Below are 27,440 nucleotides of genomic sequence, written 5' to 3'. Positions count from 1 at the left end.
TTTAAATAAAAGAAAGATTAGGTGACCAACCTAATTTCAAAATGTTCCTTTTGCTAAGACCCAGCTACTCAAAAATCCAAGAGAATTTGATTACTACCTGCAGTGATACCTGAACACTTGTTTCCCATTGGGATGATATTTTAAAGCAACAAAAAACCACTGCCAACTCTTCATCAGTGTGAATGTAGAGAGACAGACCTGGTCATTTCATCTGGGTCTGGACCAGGAGAGAAGTTTCTTAATTTTCACCAGCTGTTGATCAAGCAAAGCCACGGGTGTATGAGGCATTGTGGTGGCTTCACATGCTTGTCCAAATATTGGCAGGCAATTGCTCTGCCTGGCCTTGCTAGAGGGGCTGCAGATCCAGGTTTGCCAAAATATCACCAGAAAAATCCCCTGCTGTTAAGAGGAAAATCTGCTATCTTAAAAGGTCTCTCTCACCATCATAATGATGGGTAGGAAGTTTAGATCACAGACTGCTGTGAAAGCCTTTAGTAGACTGTTACCTCTTGTAAATTATGATAGTAGGACTCTTTCTTACAAAATCAAACGACAACTACCCCCAAGTCTAATAGAGATGTGACTGAGACTGCATGGAGGGACATCAGCTATACAAATGACCTCTCTTCCCAGAGCTTCCCACCGAGGCTTTTCCATCCACCCTGATTTCCCCAAACTCTGCCTACTCTGCCCTTCTACCATCATTGACCCACATCACAAGAGACCTCTTGTGCCCCTGATTCCTACTGTAGACTAAGATTTGTTTCAAATTTTTTTCCCAATTCAGAATACTTTAAGAACAAATCTATAAAAGAGGGGAATTACAGTACATCAATGAGTTCCATTTTCAGCAAAGCCTTCTTTCCTTGTATAACAGACTGTGCCAATCTGATTTATATGCATGTCATTCTCGTGCCCCAAATAGCAGCAATGCCAAAATTTTATAGGTTTTAACCTTTTTTATAAACCCTGAACAATCAATGCTTTGTTCAAAATCTTTTCATAAACAAGATGGAATTTACATCAGTGAGTACTTCTAAGAGCCACTGAACTGACTTCAGAACAAGGGAATTTTTTGAAAGCACACAGTAGGAGTTATATAGGCTGGAACATTTTCATATCATGTGACTGAAAAGTGTATTTGCTTTTTTTAAATGCAATTAAAAAAACAACAATTTATCTTTAATCTAGCAACCCTGCTGGACTGTTGTGGGTAAACCCCACAAAAATATAAAAAACCTGGGTTTTTTTGTATTCCTATTTTGTGGGTAACAGTCTCCAAAACTACATTTAAGACATTATAATCAATTTCGAATTTGACAGCATCATTGAATTCAAGTCAAGTGGGTTTTAACATACTGTATAAACTGAAGTGAAACTTAGCTTTAATTAGGACATTTGCATATAAAATTACCATAATCTGTATACATTAAAATGAAATAATACATCAAACGAGAACAGTGGAGATGTTGTTAAAAAAAAATAAAAAGGAACAATAATGTCCTTTGCTGATCATCCTGGATCCCTTGCTTACAGATTTCTCTTCAGTTCTTAGATGTGGGCTTTCTGCTTTCTAAGATTGTATGCTAAACTTATGTTTACATATGAATGCCATGAATTTAAGTAATTTGCTGTGATATTTTTTCTACATTTTTTCCTTAACTTCTTTGGCATTATCTTTCCTGCTGAAAGTGACTTTGTTTTGTTCGAGTTTATTTAATTTTGTTCTTTTTTTTTGTCAAAAATAACTAAAATGCTCTTGTTGTGTTGTTTTCCCTAGGATTTTAATGTACCTCAGTTAAAACTGACAAGTTTTGTATGTGCATTGGTTGCAATGCACATATGCCTTTCGAAGATGCAGGTAAAATATTGCTTATTCTCGAGCAATATCTTCACCAGGAGAAGAGATTCACTGTGTACTGACTGGTGTGAACTACTTCAACAAATTGTCTCTCTTAACAGACAGAAATGTGACCTGTGGTAAACATCTATCTACAGATGAAAACTTGTATGTTTTGCTCACTTGTTTATTACTATTTGTTAATACATGAAGGTCACAACCTGTGCCTTTTCTTTACTAGGATTTTGGTGTTTGATAGTTACCCTTTCTTAGCTATGATAAGAAATGAACAGCCCTGTTTGTGCAGTACTGTGGAAATTAAGAGCTTTGTGTTGATAGCCAGAAGACCTGTGCTTTGCCATGTGGGCAAGGCTGGGACATCTTCAGATCGTTTTTTTTTCTGACAGTTCAAAGCACACTCTGGGCACATAACCTGATTTGTCTTTTTAATGAGAAGGAGGAGTGAACAGCTGCAAGGCAACCAACAACAATAATAATTTAATATATATAATTGTCATTGTTCGTTGGCACTGTGTCTGACCCAGCAAAGAGTTTACACATGTAGGTCAGCAGATTTCACAGTTGCCCCTTGTGTGCTAATGTCTTGTAAATAAGACTGTGCATCGCAGCTGTCAGGGACAACTTTAGCTGGCTGCTGTATCAGACCTCTCTTCCTGCAGCCATCAGTCCCGGTAACTGTACATGTGCCTGTCCCCTGTGCCCCAGGCACCCTGTCATGGGTCTGTTACTCCCCATGCACTGCTCCAGAATCCCTCCTATTTTCAAAATTAAATCCCTTTCTCAAAACGGGTAGTGAGCCTGTTTTTTTTTTCCCTACAGCTTCTTCTCCCTCTCTAGCAGGTATCGTAATTACTGGGATTCCTTTTCTTCCCTCAGAGCTCTCACAGCCGCCTGAGCACTGCTGCTGTGAAGCCCCACAGTCCCTTCTGATTCCCTCTTATATCTGAAATAGGGAATATTTAGAATAGTTAGAATACTTCAAATTGTGGGTCCCAGTTCAGGAAGGCACTTGATAACAGGAACACTATGCACATGCTTGGCATTCATCTTGGCCTCTCAAGAGCATTTTTTCAGATAGATAAGTTCACCTGACTTTAGTTTACTAAGAGAAATTTTTACTTTTGGGTTATAAGCAAAAAGGCAGCAATTCAAACACCATACCTTTTCTTTGGCAAGCTCAGTGCTTCAGATTTCCTGCCTGCTTTTTTTATTTTCCCATCCCAATCCACTGTCTCGATTACTTTGATAAGTTACAGAATTAATACGCCTTGCAATGGGTTCTTTGGATTTTCCAGGATATCCCAAAAGACCAGAGACTGATTAAAAATGTAGCTCAACCAGCTAATTAAAATGTCACTCATATAGGCAGTATTATCAAGGATATAAACTATTCCTTTTTTGGTTGGTTGGTTCGTTTCTTTAAAGCTCCCATTACTGGAAAATGGTCTAAATCTGATTTTATTTTTTTTTTAAAGCCCTCACAGTCAGTGTCTCAATGACAGGAAAAGGACCACCTTTTCCAGCTCAGCTACCATTTTCTGGATAAGAATATGAATTTTTGGCATTTAAAGAATTATTTTCACCACTTTCCAAAATTAGCTGTGCTAAATATCTCTGAATACACAAGCAGATCTTTGTGTTCTGCTAACTGCATCAATTGGCCTGACAAGCTGGGATTTGCTTATCCCTGCACTAAAAATGTTGTGCTAATGATACATACAAGCACTGAGTAATATCTACAAGTTACTCAGCAGTGGCCTGAAATTTTTCACTATTTCTCTTTGTTTCCCCCAGGGCTTTTGTATTCAGCTCAAATTACAAATAGAAGTGGTGACCTAGGGCTACATTAAAGAGGACTAAAAGCCTAGTGATGCTGTAATGCTTCAAGGTCTACTCTTAAAAAGAGAGAAAGCATGTTAAGTTTGTTGTCCAGAACTGCTGTCTGGAAGCTACATGGCAAAGAACATCTGCTCTAACATCATACCTTGGGTTCTGCTATGAATTTCCTGGAGTGCAAACACGAAGTGTAAAGAACATGAACAAGAGAAACTGGGAACACAGGAGTGTTGCAGAGTTGCTCAGTGTGAGGGGGTTGGCTGTGACAGTTCAGGGCAATTATCCCCAACACCCAACTCCTCCTGAGCAGTTTGGTGGAGGAGTCATGTCCTTTCAAGAAAGCAATGCTTGAGGAAAACGATCCTGCAAGCATCAGTTGGCAAAGATAAGAATCTGAAAGTGTCTGCAAATAAAATCTGTGCAGGCAACCTGTTCCTTGAGGAAGCTGCCACGAGGTTTAAAGCACCTCACAGGCTCTTGCACAATCTGTGTAGGCTTGACCATAAACTCCAGTAGTCCCGTGGCATTCCCAGTAAGCAGCTCCAAATATGCTGGGGATCAAGAGATTCATCTTCTACAGAGATTTCCCAGCACATGCCAAGGACCAGGATTCATTCCATTGTCCTGCAAGATACCACAGACTGAGTTGCAACAACTGCTGGGCAGGGCTCTGGGGCACGGCAGGACCGCAGTGGGAATGCCGCGGCTGTCACTCTATCTGGGCAGGATTCGTGGCAATGGGGAGACACGGCAGCAATGTCACAGAGCAGGCTGCCTCTCCCAGCCTTCCATCACAGGAATGTAGTGTTACTTCCCTTGAACCACTGCCAGAGAGACAGCGGGGGGCACCCAATAGCTCCAGCTAGACGGACCAGCTTGTCAGCTCCAAATGAGCAATTGCCACAGTGGAAAAGCAGCTGTTCTGACTCAGAAGTGATAAAGTGAGGAATAGCACCTCCCTTTCAGTGTTTCCCTTTTGCCCTGTGCTGGGAGTAGGACCCACCCCACCAAGCCCTGAAATTCTAGTCTCCCTAACTTTCTCTGGGATGAAGACAAAGAACTAGTTTGGAATTAAAAGACTGTGCTGCTGTTATCTGCAGGATGCAATCACAACCAGCTAGGCCTGTGTTCAAGGTATACTCCTGCCTTTGTTTTGCATTTGGTTTGGTAATGCCCCCTGGCTGCACTCCGTGTCACTGGGCTGCATACTTGTGCTGTGATGAATGCAGCTTAGGCTTTGGAGCCAAAAGCAGGGGCTTGTAGCACAACAGAGCTAAAGGAGCAGCTACTCCCAAATAACCAACGTGTGAATAGTTTCCTTCCATTCAAGGCATGGACAAGATGTTTTGATTCAACGCCTTGGTATGTTAAGCTGCCCTTGTCGGCAGCTAGAGTACTTCATTAAAAGTCTTCATCTCATCTCAAAATCTTCTGAAAACAGAAAAATGTACGTAAGTTACAATCATTGGTCTCCTTGCCTGGCTGGAGACCTATTTGTGCAGTTAGCCCCTACTTTTATCAAAAGGAACTGTACTTCATTGTGCAAAGTGCATCCAACTAGAAAAATGTAGGGAATTAAGGTTCCTTACAAACCATTCTGAGCTCTGCAGGATTTTATAGAGCATTTTCTACAGGTTGACTAATACCAGGGAAGATGTGAAAGAGCACTGGCAACTAAGAACAGATATAAACACTACCATAAAAAGAGAAACTAACAGCCCCCAGATGAAAAGGAGAGTGAATGGCTTTCCCATGAGTGTGTGTTTATTGATAAGCTCTGCCCACAGATTTAAAACTATTGAAAGCATGCCTGCTCACACTTTAGGAGCAAAACCCTTAGTGAGACTGATCAAAGGAGCTCTTTATTCTTACAGTGGTCCATCTTTCCTCTGATGGTAAAGATAAACCTAATAGAATCCATAGGACATTTCAGAGAATGAGAATAAATCACTCTGGTGGGGCTCTATGCAGACTTTCTCAGCCTGAGTCATATTTAAACATGAAAGGCACACAGGACCTTCCCCCTCCTCCCCTCCCCAAACGTCAATTTGAAATTTCCCAGATTCTGGTTTAATGAGTTTCATCCAGCTATAACCATTTTTTTTGTTATTTGGCTACATAAGAAATGTAATTTGGCCAGATCATAGAATCATAGAATAGTTAGGGTTGGAAAGGACCTTAAGATCATCTAGTTCCAACCCCCTTGCCATGGGAAGGGACACCTCACACTAAACCATGTCACCCAAGGCTCTGTCCAACCTGGCCTTGAACACTGCCAGAGATGGAGCATTCACAACCTCCCTGGGCAACCCATTCCAGTACCTCACCACCCTAACAGGAAAGAATTTCTTCCTTATATCCAATTTAAACTTCCCCTGTTTAAGTTTTAATCCATTGCCCCTTGTCCTATCACTACAGTCCTTAATGAAGAGTCCCTCCCCAGCATCCTTACAGGTCCCCTTCAGATACTGGAAGGCTGCTATGAGGTCTCCACACAGCCTTCTCTTCTCCAGGCTGAACAGCCCCAACTTTCTCAGCCTGTCTTCATACAGGAGGTGCTCCAGTCCCCTGATCATCCTCATGGCCCTCCTCTGGACTTGTTCTAACAGTTCCACGTCCTTTTTATGTTGAGGACACCAGAACTGCACACAATACTTCAAGTGAGGTCTCACAAGAGCAGAGTAGAGGGGCAGGATCACCTCCTTCGATCTGCTGGTCATGCTCCTTTTGATTCAGCCCAGGATACAGTTGGCTTTCTGGTCTGCGAGTGCACACTGAAGCCGGCTCATGTTCATTTTCTCATCGACCAACACCCCCAAGTCCTTCTCCGCAGGGCTGCTCTGAATCTCTTCTCTGCCCAACCTGCAGCTGTGCCTGGGATTGCCCTGACCCAGGTGTAGGACCTTGCACTTAGCATGGTTAAACTTCATGAGGTTGGTATCAGCCCACTTTACAAGCGTGTCAAGGTCCCTCTGGATGGCATTCCTTCCCTCCAGTGTATCAACAGAACCACACAGCTTGGTGTCATCGGCAAACTTGCTGAGGGCGCACTCAATCCCACTGTCCATGTCACCAACAAAGATGTTGAACAAGACTGGTCCCAACACCAGTCCCTGAGGGACACCACTTGTTAGTGGCTTCCAGCTGGACATTGAGCCATTGACCACAACTTTTTGCCTGCGACCATCCAGCCAGTTCTTTTTTCCACGTCACTTTTTTGGTACAAGAATAGAATATTTACTAAAGTATTTTATTAGTCTGATATTTCACTCATTGCTAAAACAGAATAACATTCTGTGGGAGTAAGGCAGTGTTTGAAAAGAAGCTCTCAACCAGTGTTGGTGGTGAGATGATTAGAATGATGTTCAAAAGAGACAGCAAAGCGGGCAGCAGTGGTTGATACCTGAATTTGCCTCTCCTGGACCATCCCTCCTCTGGCTAGTTAAAATACAGCTGCAAGTGGCAGGGTGAAAAAGGCAGCTGGAGAAACGTTCATGGCACCCACAAGACAGCCAGAGTTTCAGTGCTGTTTCCTCTACCTGATAGTTCCGTATCATAAGTACAATTTCTGCATTATCTCTGTAGTTTTAGTCTAATGATTGCCTGGAGGTTGGGTGTAATGTCCTGCTCTGTATCTGTGTGTTTGCTTGTCTTAGGCAGGAATTTTCCTCTCTCTCAGGTTCTACATGACAGAATCGGTTTCCAGCATGTGTTTTACACCAGAACACCATGGAATTCATATAGAAAGTATATTTATTGTGATGATGGTGTGACAATAGGACCCTCTCTGATAACTGCCAGTTACAATCTTTCCAGGGCTGCAGGCCCTCTATTCTCACAGTCAGTAAAAGAAAGGAATAAATTTTTAGCAATTGTTGTTGTATATATTCTAGCTCCTGGACTGAAACAAAATTTCTTACTATCCTTTTGGACAGGGCAAAATCAAGTTATAGATTCGTAGCCAAATAAAGCAATAAAGACTGGTCTAATCCACTGTGATCCTCAACAGTTTTATCTCCTAGGACTCTCCACAGTTTTCTCTGTTTGGATATACTGTTTCTACTTGTGATCAAGACCCTACCAGTGCTGTAAATAGTTGCACAAATACCTAGCTAAAATCTGTCCATCTGGATGGTCTGGATTTTAAGAAGGGCATAAGGGCATGTTGCAAGTGAAATGCTCTTCTCTTGCTTACCAGCTTCAGAAGCCCTAGTAGAAACTACTCTGCAGTTATTTGGTTATCCAAATATTAATTAGGCATGTTGCAGCTTTTCTCCCTCTAAAAGAAACCACTTACATAACAAACTAGGCTTGGAAAGTGAATGCAAAGCTTGCTTCCTCCCAGAGCACCAGGCAGTTGATTCCTACTGTCCTTCCCGTGAGATAGCTGTGAATTCAGCTCTTACCAGGACTTCCCTAGAAGTGGAGGTAGGTGGGTGTTTACTGCAGATAAGTCCCACAAAGCTCACACAAATCAACTTTCCACATTCCTTCTCCTTGCTGATTCACCTACCCCAAGAATACAGGCTTGTCTCAGAGCAGCTTGCCTGTTCTACTGCCAAAGCACAGCCCGGCTGAGATGTAGAAATTAATCAAATGAATATATTTATTAAAAAAGACTGTTCTCCCTGTGCAGGCTTGATTGGCAGCTCTGGAGATTTAATTTCTCTGACTGTAGAGTCAGTATTGCTGAGAAGCAGTGGCCATAAGCTCGATATGTCTCTTAAGGTAGGCAGAGAGGTAGCAAGGGAAGCTGTTTACTCTTTTTCCTCTCCCTGACACATTGAAGAAGGATTCTTGGTGCTTTTGGCAGAGGGTCCCCTAGAATAGGTCTTAATATAACAATAAGAATAGAGGCTTTACTAACATTATGCAAATCCCAAAGAAACTAACTACTCCAGATTAGAAACAGACATTTCAGCCCAAACTGATCTTCAAAATCACTGCTTAAAAAGTCTTTATCAGAATCGATGCACAGTAAATATTTTTGTATTTATATATTAATATAAACATATGCATATATATAGAGAGAGTTCACATTAAAGATCCTTATGGTCTAGGAAGACTTTTATTTGTCTTTACTCCATTGATAAAGTTCAGTGCAAAATTAAGTGCCCAGATGCAGCAGTATTAATGTAGTGATGTTACTCTAGCTGTCTCTCTGGTATGCTAGGCATAGCCCCTCTCAAAACAGGAATGCAGCAAAACCCTTGTAGTTTTTCCACAACCTTTTATGGGGGCTTTTATATAAATATCTGCCCTTGGAAACAGGTTTTCAGTTTGCGAGAAAATTCCCTGGGCAACTTGCTTGGATGTAAATCACCATAGAGGAAAATATCTTTTAGGCTTTTAAATTCTTTAATGTATATGTAATACAAGAGACATGGGATAAAGGTGACAGAAAATTATTATGGGAAAATATTTTACATCAAAGATAAAGTTAGCAGTTCCCTCACTTTGTTAAGATAAAGATCTTTTCTATCAATAAACAGTGATGGTAGCAAAATAGTACTTGGCACAGCTAACTTTGTCTTGGTTTTGTGTGATGTACAAGAGTTGCTTTAAAATTAGAGAGGGATTCTGGATGCAGACTGTGAATTTACAGAATCATAAAAGCTCATTTACAGATAAATTAATCCATTGGGTCAGACAAATTAATTAGCATAGTTCTGCACACATCAATGTAATTAAAATCTGAACTACCCAAATCTGGACTGTAGACTTGGGTTTCAGTCCAAAAATGCCAGATTTTAAAGGAATTCAACGGATAACCTACCAAATCACTTTAAAAAATGTTGTCTCCTTATTTCAGTTCATTTGTTTTCACCTCTTTTTTTAATGTCTTTCCCTAGCAGAGGCATACCTTACCCCCAGCATTTTCTAAACTTGCTGTTTGATAACTTTCTTCTTTTACAAATTGAATCTGTGAACTTAACCTTTATTGTTTGAAATGACAAACAATTAGATATATGAGGCTGAAAAGCACTGTGATTTTAAGTGCATGTTAAGTTCTAGAAGAAAAAAAAGATGTCAAACTTGTTGCATTATATTTTTGGGGAAAAAAAAGAAAAAATTAAAAAAAAATCTTTGTGTATGTTTTTTAAATGATTCAGTGCTCACTTTCCCTCTTCTTTCCCTCTCTTCTAGCCAGTATTGAGGCACCCAAAAATAACAAACCAGCATGCTTGCCTAATAGATTAGAGAAAAACACAGTTTAGTCAAGGAAATAGATTTCAGTTTCATGTTTCACAGAGGCTAGAATAAATGAGAGGGAGAAGACATTTTTTTAACGACTTATTACTGTAGTTTTTGATTTCTTTTTAATTAAAGACTGAAACAGTGAGAAAGTAACTACACTGCAACTCATCCATGTGGTAAGTGGTGAATGGAGATGGGTGGAGTTGTTTGAAATCCCCAAGAGGACTATACTTCTTGGATATGATTATCAACCCTAGGGGTGATTCATAACGTTTCCAAACATTCAGAGCCTCTCTGTAATAATAAAATCATGATCTCTTATGGAAATGAGTACATGTTTCTTAATCAGAATGGTCTATTCACAAACAGGTTAAATATTTTTTAACTCAGTTAAAACCAGGATGCTTTCTCTTTGGAGACACATGGCAATGCTTTTCTTGATGACCAGCTGTGCTACATTCAGAATAAGGTATAAGGAAGAGTAAACTACGTTTTGCCCTTTAGCCAGATCAGGGGATCTACTTAAATCAACAACCTTGTACCACTACAGAGCTAGTATAAGGCAAAGGAAAAACCCAGAGCTTTAGTTATGGTTTTTGAGATCTACTGCAAGTATGTGGATCTGATTCTTCTCAAAGAAGGATTCTACACAGTCATTTAAATCTGTGCGATACGAGGACAATCCAGTGGCTTGTCCCTGCTTTGCAGAATGGCAATGACCACCTAGACTTGTGGATTCTCTATGGACAGTTTGACTGCAAGAGGATAGAATAGGAAGCACCTGGAGATGCCCTGAGTACATCTGTAGGTTTTTCTGCACCTCGGAAAAGTATTTTAAAACCAATAGTGTTTTACTACTTATGTTCTCTTGCACCCTGCCTCGTCCAACAGCCCCAGTGAGAACTCTCTGCTTTCTGTTTATGAGCTGTGATGGATCATGTACAGCAGAGAGACTAGTACTCTTTCCTAAGGAAGGTGTGGTTGCATTCCTTGCCCCACCACCATACACAGCTTACAGTCAATAAAGCCAGAAAAGGAGAAATTATCCTCTCTACCATTTACAAGGTGAAATAATTTCACTTTACCATCAACAAACAAAAAGATCCACCACCATCTTACTGCAACATTTTAAAATACTCCATTCCCAAAGTCCTCCATGAACTGAGATGTCAATAACATTTTATCAATGACTGAAATATTTGCTTTATATAGTGCTGTTGGGATCAGTTTTGACAGCACTTAGCAACTAGACCAAAAGCAGAATGTGGTTGGGTTTTTTTTCACTGCAAATACTTGAACACTATTTAATCACAGACTGAATACTGTTATGGAGAAGTTCTGTCCCTGTTTGACCAAAACAGAGTAAAGGAAACAGAAAAGTACAGCACTGATCATTGAAGAAGACAAACAGCCAGAGCTCTCCATTTTTTCAGAGAAATCAAGTGTTTCACATTTTTCAGTGCAGTGCTATGATGCAGCTGGGCACAGATGGGAAAAGGGCACAAACAGTCCAGAGTAAATCCTAATTCAGGAGCTGCTAACTGAAAACCAGATCCTTTTACACTTCTGTAACAGGTAAATCTACCATGGTAAGATTATCCCAAAAAATTTTGAAAGGACCAGTGCATAGAACCCAGAACAATGTTAAGCCAAGCAGAGTGAACAGGGCCAGGATTAATTAAAATGTGTGATCTCCTGGGGCATTTCCTTCTGCTTATGAGTTCAGTTATGGAAGGGGCTCTTTGTATTTGGGACACAGCTTGGCCAATGCTTGGTGCTAGGTCTTGTTCTTGATCCCTGGACTTTGAAGGATCATTCTCAGAAAGCCTCTGTAACATGTGCAAACTACATCTTGCCATGGGATCATCCTCTGCAGCTGGAACCACTGGCCCAGGTAGAAACTTCTGGACTGGTAGGTACAAGAAGGTTCTGAGTGTTTTGTTATTCTAATCGCTTGGACATGTGGATATTAGTTGTAGGTTACTCTGCACACCTCTGCAGCAAGTGAGGCCATGAACACTTCACAGCTGCATGTCTGAATAAAGCAGTCTGAAAATGTATCTGAACAATTTCTAAGCAAGTTTAAGCTCTCCTTGCTGAGCAGTGTCAGCTCAGAAATACTGGAAAACACATTTTTTGTGCATGTGGTTTTTAGTAAATGCAGCTGTCACAAAAGAGGAAGGTTTGTATTTCTAAGAAGGTGCAGCAAAGACAAGACAAATGGTTGGAATAAAGCATTAACAGGAACGTGCCTACTCTGCCTAGGCAATAAACACCACTCTGTAGAACCTTCAGGGCAACCTTTAAACTACCTGGCTCCTAGTAGCTGTCTAGCTGTGGGATTTCAGTGAATGCTGTACAAACCCAACCAACTCCCCAGGGAAGCCAGTACTTGCTGCACAAGCAACTCCTCACCATCCCCAGACCCGCTGGAGAGACACTGGCTCTGCACAAAGTGCACCTTCCCAGTGCTGCAAGGCAAAACTGGAGACAATCTTTGACCAAGCCTTGCTTTCCCAGCCATGCTGCAGATTATGTTTTCCAAGTGTGTTGGGAGTGAACTTGAACAATCTATCCCAATCTGACAATGCTTATTTCTGACCATTTTGCTGCAGTAAAATTATGGAGGTGAAAACAGCAAAGTCAGTGTTTATTTCCTTGATAATTTTCCTCTTATTCAGTAGATAGATTCAGATTTCATCCTCTGATCTAAATGTGTATTCTGAAGGAGTTCAGCTAGATTTGTATCAGTGCAACAGCAGAATTTGGCTTATAATCTTCAGATGACATCAGTTAGCAGACTTGCTTAGCTCTCTGTAATATATTCTTTGGGTCTTCTGTGGAGTGCCTGTTTAACAAGCATAATAGTCTAGGTACGATGCAGTTGTGTGGCAACAGTATACCACATAAATTAAGCTAACTCTGGGTAATGTCACAAAAAAATATGTGTTTATAGCTTCATGCCAGTTTCTGACTAATGCTTTTGTTTGTTGCTATAGCAAACCACACATGAATCTGATAGCCAAAACCATGTTTATGACTAACTTTAGCTCTCTGGGGATTGAAAATATGGAGTAAAAAAAAAAAACAAACAAAAAAACAACAAAACCAAAATGCACAACACACAATGTGAAGAGAACATGATAGGAAACACCTTTTTTGGCACAAGTTACTATGAACATTAAAAGAGAAGAACATCAAGAGTGGAAAACATTAGGAAATGGGAACTGTGGGAATGAAGAGCTTTAACCCATGACCATTCAATACAACTTTTACTTCACATTACAAAGTTGTCTGTGCAGGACTAGTGCATACTCGAGTATGTTGCAGGAAGTCCTGGCTGCGTGTTAAAGGATGGATATAAGCCTCTGAGAAGCTTTGGATCACACATTAAACCAGTAAGACACTTTACTCAAGATAATTTTTACACCCTGCCTTCACACCTAGGACACTGGTATTCACTTAATTAATTTCTATTACAATTTATACTTTGGTAATTTCCAAGAACTTCTCCCAAGACTGACACCTCATTATGCTGTACAAATACACAATGAATAACAGTGCCGGTCCCAAAGACCTTTCTGTCAAACTAATGGAGAGAGCCAAGGGGAGAGGAGGAGGGATAGATAGCAGGAGGCAGAGACAGAGGAGATGTGACTGCACCACCCACCAAATCAGATGTTGAACTCAAGTGTCTTGCACTCCAGTTCAGCTGACTGATTCAGCTTACCAAATATATTGTTGTGAGAAGAATACATTATGTATCTTGCACGTGAGGGAAAATCGATGCAGGTGAAGTGATTCCTAAACTTAGATAGCTTAAACAAAGCTACATTATGTCAGGCAAAATTTACACTAGTGTTGCCCTCTTTCCTTCATGGTTTAAAAAAATAAAGGCGAGTATTGCTGTATAGTGTATAGACACAAATCATCTATCGATGTTTTCTATTGATTTTAATTACTCTGGCTCTTGACTGCATATTGCATCTTTATTCACAGGTTTTGTACTGTGCATAAAGGCATATGATCACCACAGTCTGTGGCAAGTTCTTACATCATCTGTCCTAACACTCAGCAGAGAGTCTTGAGATTGTATACAGCTTTGTGGAGAGGTAGCTCTGCCCAAGCTCTAGTGTTCCACCTATTTCCAAGGGGTTGTTCATGAAAGACACCTTGACTCATCAGTAGGTTAAACAGTGCCATAAATGGAAGCTTATACAATCTGTGGGACTCAGATAATAGTTGCTGGTCATTTAATGTGGCAGGATCAAATCTTTATATATTGAGATATTATTCTGTGCCTACTCAGGCAAGGCATCTATTAGCCTCAAGGAAACTAATATATGGCATGCTACATCACATTCATCTTGCAACTCAGACTCTGATACAGGTTGAGATCAGCTTTGATTCAATATTGTAAAATCCAGCAGAGCACAGAGCACTGCACATCATGTATCCTTGTGAGAGTAAATACTTATGGGAAAAATGCAGGCATATTGTAGATTAGCCATTAATTCAATTAACGTTTACAGCAAGTAGCATTAAGACATCAGTGTTGTGTAATGTGAAAAACACAAGCAAGTAAGATATAGGCAGAAGTTTTCCAGCTATAGCCTAAAAATCACTCAGACTACAGAGTGATTAATGGTGACATGCGGAAAGCCATATATGACTCACTCTTTGCTTTCACATGCTTTTCCCATTCTTCACATTTGGCAGAAAATGCATCTTACAAAAACAAGATGCCAGGGTTCTTTCCTCCACATAGAATCATAGAATCATAGAATAGTTAGGTTTGGAAAGGACCTTAAGATCATCTAACTCCAGCCCCCCTGCCATGGGCAGGGACACCTCACACTAAACCATGTCACCCAAAGCTTTGTCCCACCTGGCCTTGAACACTGCCAGGGATGGAGCATTCACAACCTCCCTGGGCAACCCATTCCAGAGCCTCACAATATTAATGATCCAATCCAGTCCTCAGTCACTTGACTCACTAAAAATTTTGCATCAACTTTATTCAGCACAACTAAGAATGAAAGAATTCGCTTCTGCACACCCTTTTGTTTGCACTTAGCCGAAGTACCAGCCAATCTTCAGCCCTGCCTTTCCTTCCTAGGGTGAATTTCTTTCTCCTTGTGCCTCCACAAAAATCTTTATGGATCAAATGCTGCCTTCCAGTTGTCTTTAACAGTTATTTAAATAGCCCTCATTGCTACTGCTTTCTTCTGTGAATGCCCATGTAAGAAGGATGCCAAAGAGCTCTGCAAGTACTGCAAGGAAGGCAACACAAGGTGCTCAGCTTCTTCCAGATTTACCTCTGCAACATTAACCTGACCCCTTAACCCACTGGAGAGGTAAATCACTGCTTCATTACAGCTACACATCCCATTGTAACCATGCATAAATGTCAACACCATATCCCCAAAGACCTCTGACAAATTTCAATCACTACTCAACTACCGCTTACATACTGAGATGATTACCGTAGAGTTTAAATTCTTATGACCAGTATTTCCAGTTTAATATCTTCAAGTGTCTTTTTCTGTCTCCTAGAATTTGCCAGCATCTTGCCAACATACTGCCAAAGAAGCCTTTGAACCACTGAAAACCTGAAACCAACTCTGGAAGCACCATACAGAAACCATTTCAAAATAGCTACCCCATTCCCTGTAACCTCCCCCTAAAGCAACTGCTCTTCTCTGGGAGTGGTGTAGGAAATTAAATAAGAGACCCTAAGTATAGATGAATGAGGCTGCCAACCCAGCTCCTGCTCTGAATGCCTTTTGGACCTGTAGTAACAGGAGGCATTGGTTAACAATACTTAGGATATGTATTTATGCAGGCACAGCGTTATTTAATGAGCATCTTTCTCTTTGCACTCTCAAAGGGCATCCTTGCAGTCTCTGGGGTATTGGTCACCCAGACGCTGTTGCCTAGCACATATGAATATGCCAGCTTGGCAACTTCAGCATTTGGTCATGTTCATCAAGAAAGTCCCTGTGCCTGCCCAGAGCACCATGTGAAAGCAGGCAAGCTCTCCCTGCCTTGCAGAAAGTAAGGTAGCATAGCAAAAAAATTACTTGCTCAAAGTCACAAAGCAGCTGGCAGCAGAGCCAGCAATAAATACAACCCAGATGTTCTGGATTCCACCTTCTTTCTGCACCATGCTGCCTCTCTTAGCTCTATGCTGGAAGGAAATGTTTTACATTTACTCATCTCTCCTTTCCCTTTGTCAATAGAAATTAAAGCAGGCATCTGACTGCCTGAGCTTTGAATACTCCAATGGTTTCCAAGGCTTGCAGTGAACTCAGCCAACATTTTTATTGAATCCAGCCCTAATGGACAACAAAAGTGTTTGCTTTGCCAACTAGCCTATCAGTGCAAAACTCATCTAAGCACATACTAATTCTATGTAAATATGCATTGTGTATATACATATATCTCATGACTTTGCAAATAACCTTTTTTTTACAAAAAGTACTATTTTTGCAACTGTGATGGGTTGGCTGGGGTAGAGTTAATTTTCTTTATAGCAGCTAGTATGGGGCTATGTTTTTGATTTGTATTGAAAACAGTGTTGATAATACAGAGATGTTTTAGTTATTGCTGAGAAGTGTTTACACAGAGTCAAGGCCTTTTCTGCTTCTCACTCCACCAGCAAATAGGCTGAGAGTGCACAAGGAGTCGGAAGGGTACACAGCCAGGACAGGTGACCACAAGTGACCAAAGGAATATTCCATACCATATGGCATCGTATTCAGCATATAAAGGTGGAAGAAGAAAAGGGGCACATTTGGAGTGATGGTATTTGTCTTCCCGAGTAACTGTTATGCATGACAGAGCTCTGCTGTTCTGGAGATGGCTGAACACCTGCCTACCGATGCGAAGTGGTGAAGGAACTCTTTGTTTTGCTTTGCTCGTGTGTGCAGCTTTTGCTTTACCTGTTAAATTGTCTTACATCAATCCATGAGTTTTCTCACTTTTACTCTTCTGATTCTCTCCTCCCCCCCACTTGGTGGGGAGTGAATGAGTGACTTAGTGTGGGGCTTAGCTGCCATCTGGGATTAAACCACAACAACTCAGCTGAGCAGTGAACAGGTTGAGCTACTACTACAAAAAAAATTAAAACACTGCATCGTGATTTTTTCAGTATAAATTTAAAACAAGCCTCTGTTCTTTTTTACTTTGTTGAAAGTTAGGAAGGGCTGTCAGGATGGATCTTGCACTGAACTCACTCAAGCCTGCTTAAAGACGGATGGCTAATTAGCATTAATTTTCCATTAATTTATTTTGTGAACAGGATGTCCTAATATTTAAAATCTGCTTAGCGAGCTATCTATGGTGTCTGTGTGGGGACCATGCCCAAGTATTTTCCAAAAGCAACACAGATCTCATTTCATGGGAATACCTCATGTCCTGTCAGTAAAATATCCTTACTGCTCTCAGCCCAAAGTGAGTCTATGTCTCTGAGCAGTTGAACACACTCTTGCCACATTTTTCACCCTGAAAGGTGAATGTCAGTCAATTTTTCCTGCCTGTCATGATAAAAATCCATCTGGGAGTTGTAGGTCTTGTGCTGCTGTTGCTATAACTCCACAGTCAATGAGTTGCTCTGGCTTCAAGGGAGCTGGACTGAAGTTAAGAAGTACAGCATTGTACATTGTATTCTTCTCTCTCCAAACACCCGACAGGCATGACAATGGGAACAAAAACTTCTGCAGCTGCAGGCTGGCTAAAATACTAAAATTCTCTATGTAGAAGACCCTAATTTTTCTTGACTAGAAAACAAACGTACACGAGATTTTGCATTCAGGTCTCCAAGTTTCTGCCCATCTGCAGGACAGCAGCAGGAGATCCCACACACAGCAAGACCACAGTGACCATGCTCAGTTGTACTATGTGTCTCCACCATGAGCACTTTGCAGGAACCCACATGCTGGATAAGTGTATCCACAGATTCAGTCCAGACAACAGGGATTTATTATGACTGAGAATTTCTAAGATCTTCTAGACAATAAAACAAACCAAAACACAGCCCCCAAAAGTCTCCCTTCTTTCTCTGTAAACTGTTTCCACTACTTCCTCATTACTGCCTCCGTTTTGCTTCACTTGCTTGACACAAAGCTTTTTAGTCCTTGGAGGCATATCCGGGTAGGTGGCTATATATCACTAAACACAGTGGGAACCTTAACCAGCCATCAGACTGCAGCAGCAATAAATGACAAGAATAGGTCTTGACAAACATGGCTGGGTTGGACCATTTTTGTGCAACAATAGTAAGTTTGTCAAATTTGAGTTTGCCTTCATGCCAGAGACTCTGCCTCCTGCAAAGTCTCTGCAAAACAGGAAACTCTCACCCCTTCTCAAAGCTATTGCAGCCAGGTCAAGGATATTGCTCCTTACTGCAATTTGTCAGTGCCGACTTAGCAAGTCCCAGCTCCCTTCATCTGAGCACCTGAGGCTCTGGCTGGTGTTGCACGTAGTTCCAAGTGTGTCCAAGAGCCAAAACCTTATCGCAGTGCATGTCTGTCTCCTTGCAAGAACAGAGTTAGTGGAGGAGCTAGCATGGTCTGTTTCTGCTCATGTGACAGCCAGCTCCTGTTTTGGATTAGAGGATGATGGTTTTCCCTCCCTTTCCATCCCTTTCTGGGCATTTAAAAGAGAAGGATTTGTGGGAAGGACAAAATGCTTATGGCTTTTTATACCTCTTTTGTCCTCCCTTTGCTCTTGTGCAAATGAAAGCCCCAGCTCCTGGGCTCTATCTATGTGTGCTCCCCAGGGGCCTGACTTCTGTCAGCCCAGGCTGCGAAATAACAATGTGATAGTGGAGAGGTGTTCATGCACTTCCTCACAGAGGACTGCTGTCAGAAGACCAGTTTTCAATGCATGTCACAACCTGGGAGAGCACTGCAAAAGCACTGCTTCCCTATCACACAGCAGGGTGGAAATCTGCTGACTTGACTCCAATCACCACTTTTCAAAGCAAGGCAGAGGCTGAATGTGAATCAGCAATGAGCCCCAGACACAAAGGAGTGCAAACGAATTAATAGAACACATCTGAGAATGGCAGTGGCAACAGTTAGCAGAAACACCCCAAACACCCTGGGCACTGCAAGGGCTGCTCTGTGTGTTGCTGCTTATGTGCCAATACAGCTCCGTGACACCTGAGTCTGATGCAACACCTACAACATGTTTCCCCTGGGCTGGAAAGGCTGTGGCTGTCCAGAGGAGCAAGGAGGGGGTTTTGCTGTGTGAAGTTGTCTCCCTCATACTGGTGTTCACTGCTCTGTGGCTGGATATGTCTGTGTGCATTGGCTCTTCTGGCTGCTCTCTCAGTGTCCTTCAGAAATAATCCAAAATCAATGGTTTTCTTTCCCTCCCACTTGCTTCTGTCCCTGCTCTGGGGTTGTCTGTCTCCATCACTGCATCACTAAGGGTCTGCAGACACCTTTAGGCAGTCTTGCTGTGGCATTGGAGTGTGCTGAGGACTTCCCTGCTCCCAGACTTTTGCCAGGGTATCTTCTCCTGAGAACTGCTTCTGCTGGAGTGACTGAACCCAGAGATACCAGCCTGCAAAGGACTTCAGAGTGGGCCTGCCAGAAACTATATGTATTTGAAGTTTTCTTCAGAAAAAAAAAAAAAATCCTCTAGAAATGGAAAGTAGGAAATCCCATTATTTCCTGTCCAAGATTTTCATACCCAAGCCTTGCTACCAGCTATGGTCCACATCCAACAAGCTAATCCAACTCAGCTACTTCAGACCCTCTGTTTCAGAGCACCCTCCAGGGATAAGTGCCCTGAATACCGCATCAGTATCATGCTGCTGGGCTGAGCACCATTTGCCTGCATGCAAACACCCCACCTGCTTAACCATCAACCCATCTGTTCTGCAACCTGCCCACCACAGCCTCTATGCTGCTGCACTGTGCAGTTCTCTCCTGGGCAAGCCATGGTCCTATACTGAAAGAGGGGGTTGCATCACTCTTTAAATCGAGAGAGAGCCACTTCTGCATGTGTACAGCAATGTGCTCCAGAGCCCATGAGGTGACTGGGACATCATCTTGCACTGACAGTATGTGCAGTGAATGCTGTGGTGGAAAATTGGTCTGGGCTCCTCGGAGAGTCCTGATGGCTGCTCTGATCTCCTCACGATGAGACCCAGGGATGATTTGTTGTCACATGCACCAAGAACCCTTATTTCTTTCTCGGAAACAAGCCAGTATATTTACAAAAGATTACATTCGTTCTTGAGCTTATCAGCGAGTCCTCTGGGCTTTAAGGTTTATTTAGAATAAATTGTATCTATTAGTTGGTGAAGCATTCAACGTATACTTTATAACTATGTAATTAATGCCCTAATCTCTGTGATGAGCTTTCCTGGCATAACCTGGTAGTTATCCAAAAGTTTCTTTTCAATCTCTGAGGGAGGATAATTTTAAAAAGAAAAATATGACTTCCCCTGCTATCTCTATCCAAACCATCTCATTCACAGATTCCTCTTAGACTGACTGAAGCAGTTGTTAAATCGACTGTGGACATATAATCCAAATATAGATGTAAGATCACTGCGCCATTACTAAATGTATTCCTTTCATAACAGTTCTGCTGGAGTCCTGCCTCCATACAGCTCTTTGTATCACTGAAATGTCCCCTTATAAATACCTGCATGTGAAATAACTTTCAGAAGTCTGTTTTACACCACTTGCACAGTCAACAATTTTCTAGTCCAACATATACCCCAAAAGAAGAGAGTGATAGCAAAGTCTAGGAACATACCACCCGTCATGACCACTCTAGCACTGTATCTTCACAGGAAGCCTAATTAATAAGTTAGCATCACAACTGCACATTATTGCCTTTGTAGACATCTATCTCCATGAGTACAAATGCTGCATGTAGTCATTCTCATGTGAAAATGCCCAGTGCTTCCAAAATGGACTCTGACTGTCTGGTTATTTCAATTAGGTGCTGAGCTGTCCGAGTTATTCATTGCACAAATAATTTTTGTCTCATAATCAAGCCCATTATATGAAAAAGTCAATCTTAAGGAGTGCAAGGACACAGTTCATATAAAAATCAATGCAATCTTTCACTAAAGTATAAATCAGACCAACTCTGACATATATGAAAATATTTAGGGAATGCTTAATGACATTTTTGTGTTCTTGTAAATTATTTGCTTTTGCGCTTTTGCCTGATTTTAGAAGCACGAATAGAGAAAGCTCTGCCCAAACCAGGAAATATTAGCAATTGAAACCACTAGCTTTCTCATGATAACTTCTCATATCTTCATCTCATATACCTTCCAATGAACCTGCACACATATCAAACAGAAAACACAACCCAAACTTTTGGATGGTTATCTGATCTGAGGAATTGCTTCTCACCTCCCTGAGGTTCACCAGAAGCTGATATCTAACTATGTTTTAAAATAACAGTGCCTAATTTTCACCCTTCCGAATATAATGCAACCATCAGTTAAAGCAGTTCTTGTTGCACAGAAAAGTTATTATCCTATCTACTACCAAACTCTAATTTTTGCTCCTGCATGCATGTCCTTTGAGTTTCTTCTTTGTACTAAATTTTCCATTCTGGAATTCACTCCTCCAAGTAATTCTGCTAAGGCTGGTTCTTTGGATTACAATGAGAATGGCATGAGGCAAGGAAATCTTCCTGCATGTAGTTATTTTGAGGGAAACGTAGACCACTGTGCCTGGCTGGCAGTCGAAGGGCTCGGTGTTGGGACAAAACACACAGCAAGTAAATGAAGAGGTGACCTGTGGAAAGCTGAATGACATCAGCTTTCTAGGGCTGGTATGAAGTATGGGATACTTAGAAAAATAGGGATGGTTAGACTAATAAAAAAATGCATCTGTTTTCAGGATTCACAGCAAGGTGGAAGCTGTTACATCTGCAGGAGTTTATTAGACTGTTTAGCTAGGACTTGTAAAAATGGAAAGAAATATGTGCAGCTTGAAACTTTTGCTTTTCAGTGCTGGTTGACTGAGGCCACAAACACATCACTCTTCAAGGGGGGAGAAGTGAGAGCTCAGTGGGCAGGTAGAAAGGTATTTAAAATCAGATGGCTGCATGGATAACACTGCTTCCTGACTCTGCAAGTGTCATGCATAGCCCACTGCTATCAAAATCAAGTGGTGTTTGTTCTCTTAACTACAGAGAAGAAATAACATTTGCCCAACAGTGAAGAACAGTTACAATGTCTTTGGAGTCTCGAGCGTTTATCAGCAGGCTTGGGAATCATATAAACCTTATCTCCTTGTTTGTGTTTTTCAAAACCAGATAACCTTGCCTTCTGAAGACACTGCTATCTTTATTGGGCAGAAGAAGTGGGCTCAGCACCTGCTCTTCTTCAGGCGCTTACATTCCTGCTCTGTGGAATTTCACTGGGGTTTAAGCTGTTACTGTGCCTTGGGACTCGCTCCCTGCAGAGTTACTCTCCCTATGCCATGTGAGCAGATGGGTCCCCTATCAGTTACCTTGGCTCATTTATTACTTACATGCCATAATAACCTTAACATATTTTGATTGTTCCAGCCACTCTGGACCACATGTTTGGTCAGATTTAGATGGCAAACCCATGGGTTCCCCTTCTCTGATAGAAAACTATGACCCATTCTCTGCAATACAGGAAGTCATAGGTTACTTCTAGATATTTGGCTACCTATAGCCTCCTTTCAGGAGGTAAACATGTCGGTAGAAGTATTTAGGATGTGACAGGTCCTTTCCTAGCCTGAAGTTTTGTTTTCCAATATAAAATAATGAACTCCAGCCTTGATTTTAAAATCTGAACTGGCATGAGCAAACACACAGATTTAGCAAGTTTCCCTAGATGCAGCCATAATTCTTCCGCACTGGGCCTAGACATAGATATGGGTCACCCAAAGGATCTTTCTTGCCACGAGAGTGTTGTCTTGGTTTCTGCCACATGTGGAGAGATGGCAACCTAGTCTTGGTAGGGTTTAATCTTGGCTCTGCCCTGGGCTGAATCTCCTACATCACTCAGCATTGCTCCACCACTTTGCCCTCCAAAGCCTCCTAAGCAGATTGGAAGTTACAGCTAAGGGAGGCAGGAAAGGCAGTAGTTGCTAGACAAAGTTGTCAGGAAAACAAAGTTTAGTGCATTAGGGCTCAGGGAAGTGACAAACTGCCTGAAAACAAAAGCTCATCCTTGCTGAGTCTGCCTGTGTTGGTACAGAGAGCCAGGTCCCCTCCACGCTCACAGCAGGGATAATGTTGAGGCCTTTTGAAACCTTACTGGCTGGGATTCAATCTGCAACATGGACCCCAGAAACTCAATGAGATGTTTTTCCAGAGGTGGAAACCCAGATTTTCCCAGTGCACGGCATATTTTGCTGCTCCCTCATGTGAGGGACATTATGGAACGTAAAAATAACTAATGATAAAAAATAGTTTGGAACTATTTACTCAAATATTTACTCAGAATACAAGCCAGTAAGTTTCACACCTTTCACATACACTGCCTTATATACTGATTATTTAGGCCTCCAGATGTGAGAAATCCTGGAAATACCTTCCTTAAATCCCTCAGTGTTTTACACTTATGTAGGATGTACTGACTTCTTTGACTTAGTAGAAAACTTGAGGAAAAAAACCCAACCTAAAGCTCTGTGCATCTTTCAAACTTCAAATCAAGGGCATGTACATTCCTGTGGTTTCATCCAAGATATCACATTTCAGTAAAATCCTGATGCTGTACACCCTACTCCCTCCACTCACAATGACATTAAGAAAAGTGCCTGTGAAGTTCCTGGAGTGGCTTCCCAGAGACGGGTGCCTTTGAGCACAGGGCACCAAACCCAATGAAGTCAACAGGAGGTTAACTCAGATCACAGCTATTCCCCTGGCCGTGTATTACAGACTGTTGGATTTTATTTCAGTGATGAGCTTCAAGTACAGCCAAAAGTGAATAGAGGCACGTTGACCTCATAGTTGTGAATACAGATTCAGCATCCAAGACAATTAAAAGCAGAAAATATGTGCCATCTCCAACCCCCTGGCAAATCAGTCCTAGAAGTTACCGCTGCCCTGTCCGACTGAAGAGATGTTAACACAAGCTGCAAAGGAGGTTTGGAAGGCAGCCATCCTCGATGGATTGCTTATGAGCACTCACTAGAGTCAAACTAACTTCAGTCAGAGATTTACACAAGCCTCGTAATGTAATAGTAGAGTTTACTTTACGCGAGCGCCACACCAAAGATAGTAAAATGCAATTTTAGCTAACAAATCTACATGCTTCCACAGAAAAGCTACAGCCATCATGGAACATGTCAGCACTGCAGAGTGCCTGGCACAGATTCATAGTTTTCAGTTTATTGCTGAAGAGTTATTGTTAACTCCATTGTTACAGAATTACTGCAATTAAAAGTACCAGTCACGCTTATTGTTTTTAAACATGGCTAATAAACCCCAATAAATTCTGAGACATGTTTTCCTGTGCTATTAAACATCTGAAACTTTTCATGCTTGATTGTGGGCCACGTTTGAATTGACTATGGAAGTAAACTGGTTGTTGTAAGCTGTTTTTCCTTTAATTTGCTCAGATCTGTACAATTCCTTCTAGTTTTTATAATAGCAAAATATATAGTAAGGCAATACTTAGTTTTCCCTTGTGCATGCAACAATAAGCCAATTTCTGTATCTCTTAAGAGTCACCTTCCAACTTTCTGTGTTTCTTGTTTCATAAATTTTAAAGAATGGTTACTTTTTTTGTAGAGGAGATTTCTAGTGTTCTCTTCCATGCGAGTAACATTTTTTCTTTTCTATCAAAACTTTAAGAATTCTTCAGTCTCTACAGGTGGCTACAGATACAAATCCTACCTTCTGATCGACTGTACAGAAACATATTAAGGTACATGGATGGGACAAAGAACCTAGACAGGTGGACAGAATGATTTTACCCATTATATCCTAGCACTTTGTGAACTAGCTTCAGCAGCCTTGCAGTGAACATACACAGGATCCCACTACTACTGACAAGGTTATGGATCTATTTTTTAAATGCTTCAAGGTTAATCTTAGTCTCAAATACCACTAAGATACAGAGATCCTAGTGCCAAGTCAGTATTATGATATATACATTGCAAATGGTATCTATTGAGATACAATATCCACACAAATAGAATTCCTTTCATAGAAGCACAGATACTATTAAAATCCAAACATACCTATGGTGAAAACAACAGAAAAATCATATTCATCAGAAAACAACTTCACTAAGTAAATTGCAATTTGCACCTTACAATTCATTGCAACAACTGGGACTGGCTGTACTACAGAGCTTCACTATCTTTGAGATCATACCATGGGTTAAGTATACAGACAGAGGAAGTAAGAAAAACAACATCCATGATCTGGAATAGAGATTACTGCATGAAGGGGTGTGTATAGGACTGAGAACCAACATCCCCCTGAAGGCTTTGGGAGGCTTAGTGCACACACACTTGAAATCTGTGCATTAAAATGTGGATCAGAAATTTTTTAGCAGGCTGAATATGTTATTTCATCCCTCATTTCTCTTCTTCCCATACATAAGAAATAGACCAAGCTTTACACCAGGTGGGATGCACCTTGGTTAAAGTTCTGGCCAAACTTTTCTACAGCACTATCACTTAATGCACATCATCTTCAGGTTTGACTTATCGAGCACAGCAGCATGGAACATTATGTTTTTATAATCATAATGTCTGCTTTCTGTATCAAAGGACACAAAATACCCACGCCCACATCTCTTTGCAATTTTAAAAGCCCACCACCTACCACAAATTTGTGCAATCTGCATCAGAGACTCAAAAGAAAGAAGGGGGGGGGGGGAGAGGGAGTGAGGCTTGGGGGCTTAAAAGAAACACAACTTACCAAAAGTAACTGAAGTTCTCTAAAGTTGCCCTGAAGTTGAAATAGCCCAGAACACCAGTGCAGAGCCTGCCTTAAACTCTCTTTCTCACTCCCCCTCTCTCTCCAGCAATTGGAAGGAGGGCTGTGCAGAAATTCAGCAAACAATTTTCCTTCTATGTCGACTGGGGCGTTCCTCTACAGGCAGAAAGGGGATGGCTAAGCCTGGGTGAGGCTTGTTTCTAGCCCCAAGCCAAAGAGCGCTGTCATAGATTACACAGCCTGTGAAATCCAATCCCTTTCTTTACTAAGGCAACAGCTGTACGGCTTCAGCTGAGGAGGGAACGGCACATAGACCCTGGGCTTGTTGCTGGTCAGGCTTTCCATGCTAAGGGACGGGGAGGCACACCGGCACATGAATTTCCATAAGCTCTGTGTCTTCACCTTGCTTACTCCCTACAGCTACAGGCACGAGCGTACATAGGGTGGAGATACGGGGCAATTTCCTTGTGACTGGAAGTATATGGGATGTGGGTGCCCGTGCAAAACAAACATCTCTTTTCCTGATATTCATTCCCAGCCTTGCTTCAGGACGTAAGTGGGTAATTAACATTATATGTATTAGTAAATTCTCATGCAAGCATGCACACACAGGATGTAGTCTGTCACATCAGCAGCGTGGTTAAAACAGGTTTCAAGGCTATTCTAGTGCCCTCTAAGTTAATTTCTCCTTGTCATTTTTAGTCAGCTGTTTAATTCTTACAAAAAAAATGAATGCTGAGCTGACAGACCTTACACCAAATGAAGTGTTCTTATGGCTCACAGTGTGAGTGCCAATGTAGTTATTGCTGCCTTTGCACTGATACCAACATGTGAAGAAGGCCACTTAGCATCAGCAGAAATGGATTTATTAGAATTTCCAGCCCCTCCTCTCACCTGTTCGTATTTCATCACCCCCTGTGAAGAAATTTGTGATATGGCTGATTCCTCCCTCTCTGAGGAATTCCACTGATCCTCTAATTCCTCCTCCTTGAAGATCTAAAGGGATCACAGCAGCAGAATTCACTCCGGGATTCCTTGTTTCACAGAAGTATTTGGCTGCTCATTTGCATGCTGTCAAGTGAGGTGAGAGAGGGTGCAAAATGCAAACAACATATAAGCAGCCCTAGGAGTGCCCTGCAATTGCTCTGACAGCTTTGCCAACACACCAGAGAACATGAACAGGTAAAAAGTACACCAGACAAAGGAAAACCCGTGTTTACACAACAGCCTCATCTCATGTCAGGGCAGATGTTGCACTGGGATTTTTTATGCTGTTGGCTCTGAACACATTTCAGTACCTGATGCTCTTTACATATCAGATTTTAGACCCAAGTGTAGAATGGGCACACACAGTGTCTACCAAGGGCATGTGGAAATCTGACAATGAAGACTGAGTTCTGCTTCCACCCTGTGTGCATACTTAACATAGACATTTTGTGAAAGCTGGGTCTGAACATATTTATAGTAAAGCAAATTCTGTCACGATTCTTTGTGTAATTAATGTATAATATTGTATCTAATTATATATTAATTATAAGAACACATATATAGCTTAATTTAGAAATACCATATGTAATTTTATCTAATATACAGTTTCTGTATGAACAGTGCCTCATAAACTATCTTTTTA

General features: G+C 41.4%; 1 protein-coding gene across 1 annotated transcript in view; it reads right to left on the bottom strand.

Annotated features, from left to right (window-relative positions):
* Positions 1-25,919, bottom strand: part of AHNAK2 (AHNAK nucleoprotein 2) — a 57,376-nt gene extending 31,457 nt beyond the window's left edge. Inside the window, exon 1 of the mRNA XM_034062518.1 lies at positions 25,793-25,919. The gene's annotated coding sequence lies outside the window, so the exon portion shown is untranslated. The remainder of the gene's footprint in view (positions 1-25,792) is intronic.
* Positions 25,920-27,440: the final 1,521 nt, after the last annotated feature.

This window comes from Melopsittacus undulatus, chromosome 4 (genome assembly GCF_012275295.1).
Source record: "Melopsittacus undulatus isolate bMelUnd1 chromosome 4, bMelUnd1.mat.Z, whole genome shotgun sequence".
NCBI lineage: Eukaryota > Metazoa > Chordata > Aves > Psittaciformes > Psittaculidae > Melopsittacus > Melopsittacus undulatus.
This window is presented reverse-complemented; position numbering and strand designations above follow the sequence as displayed.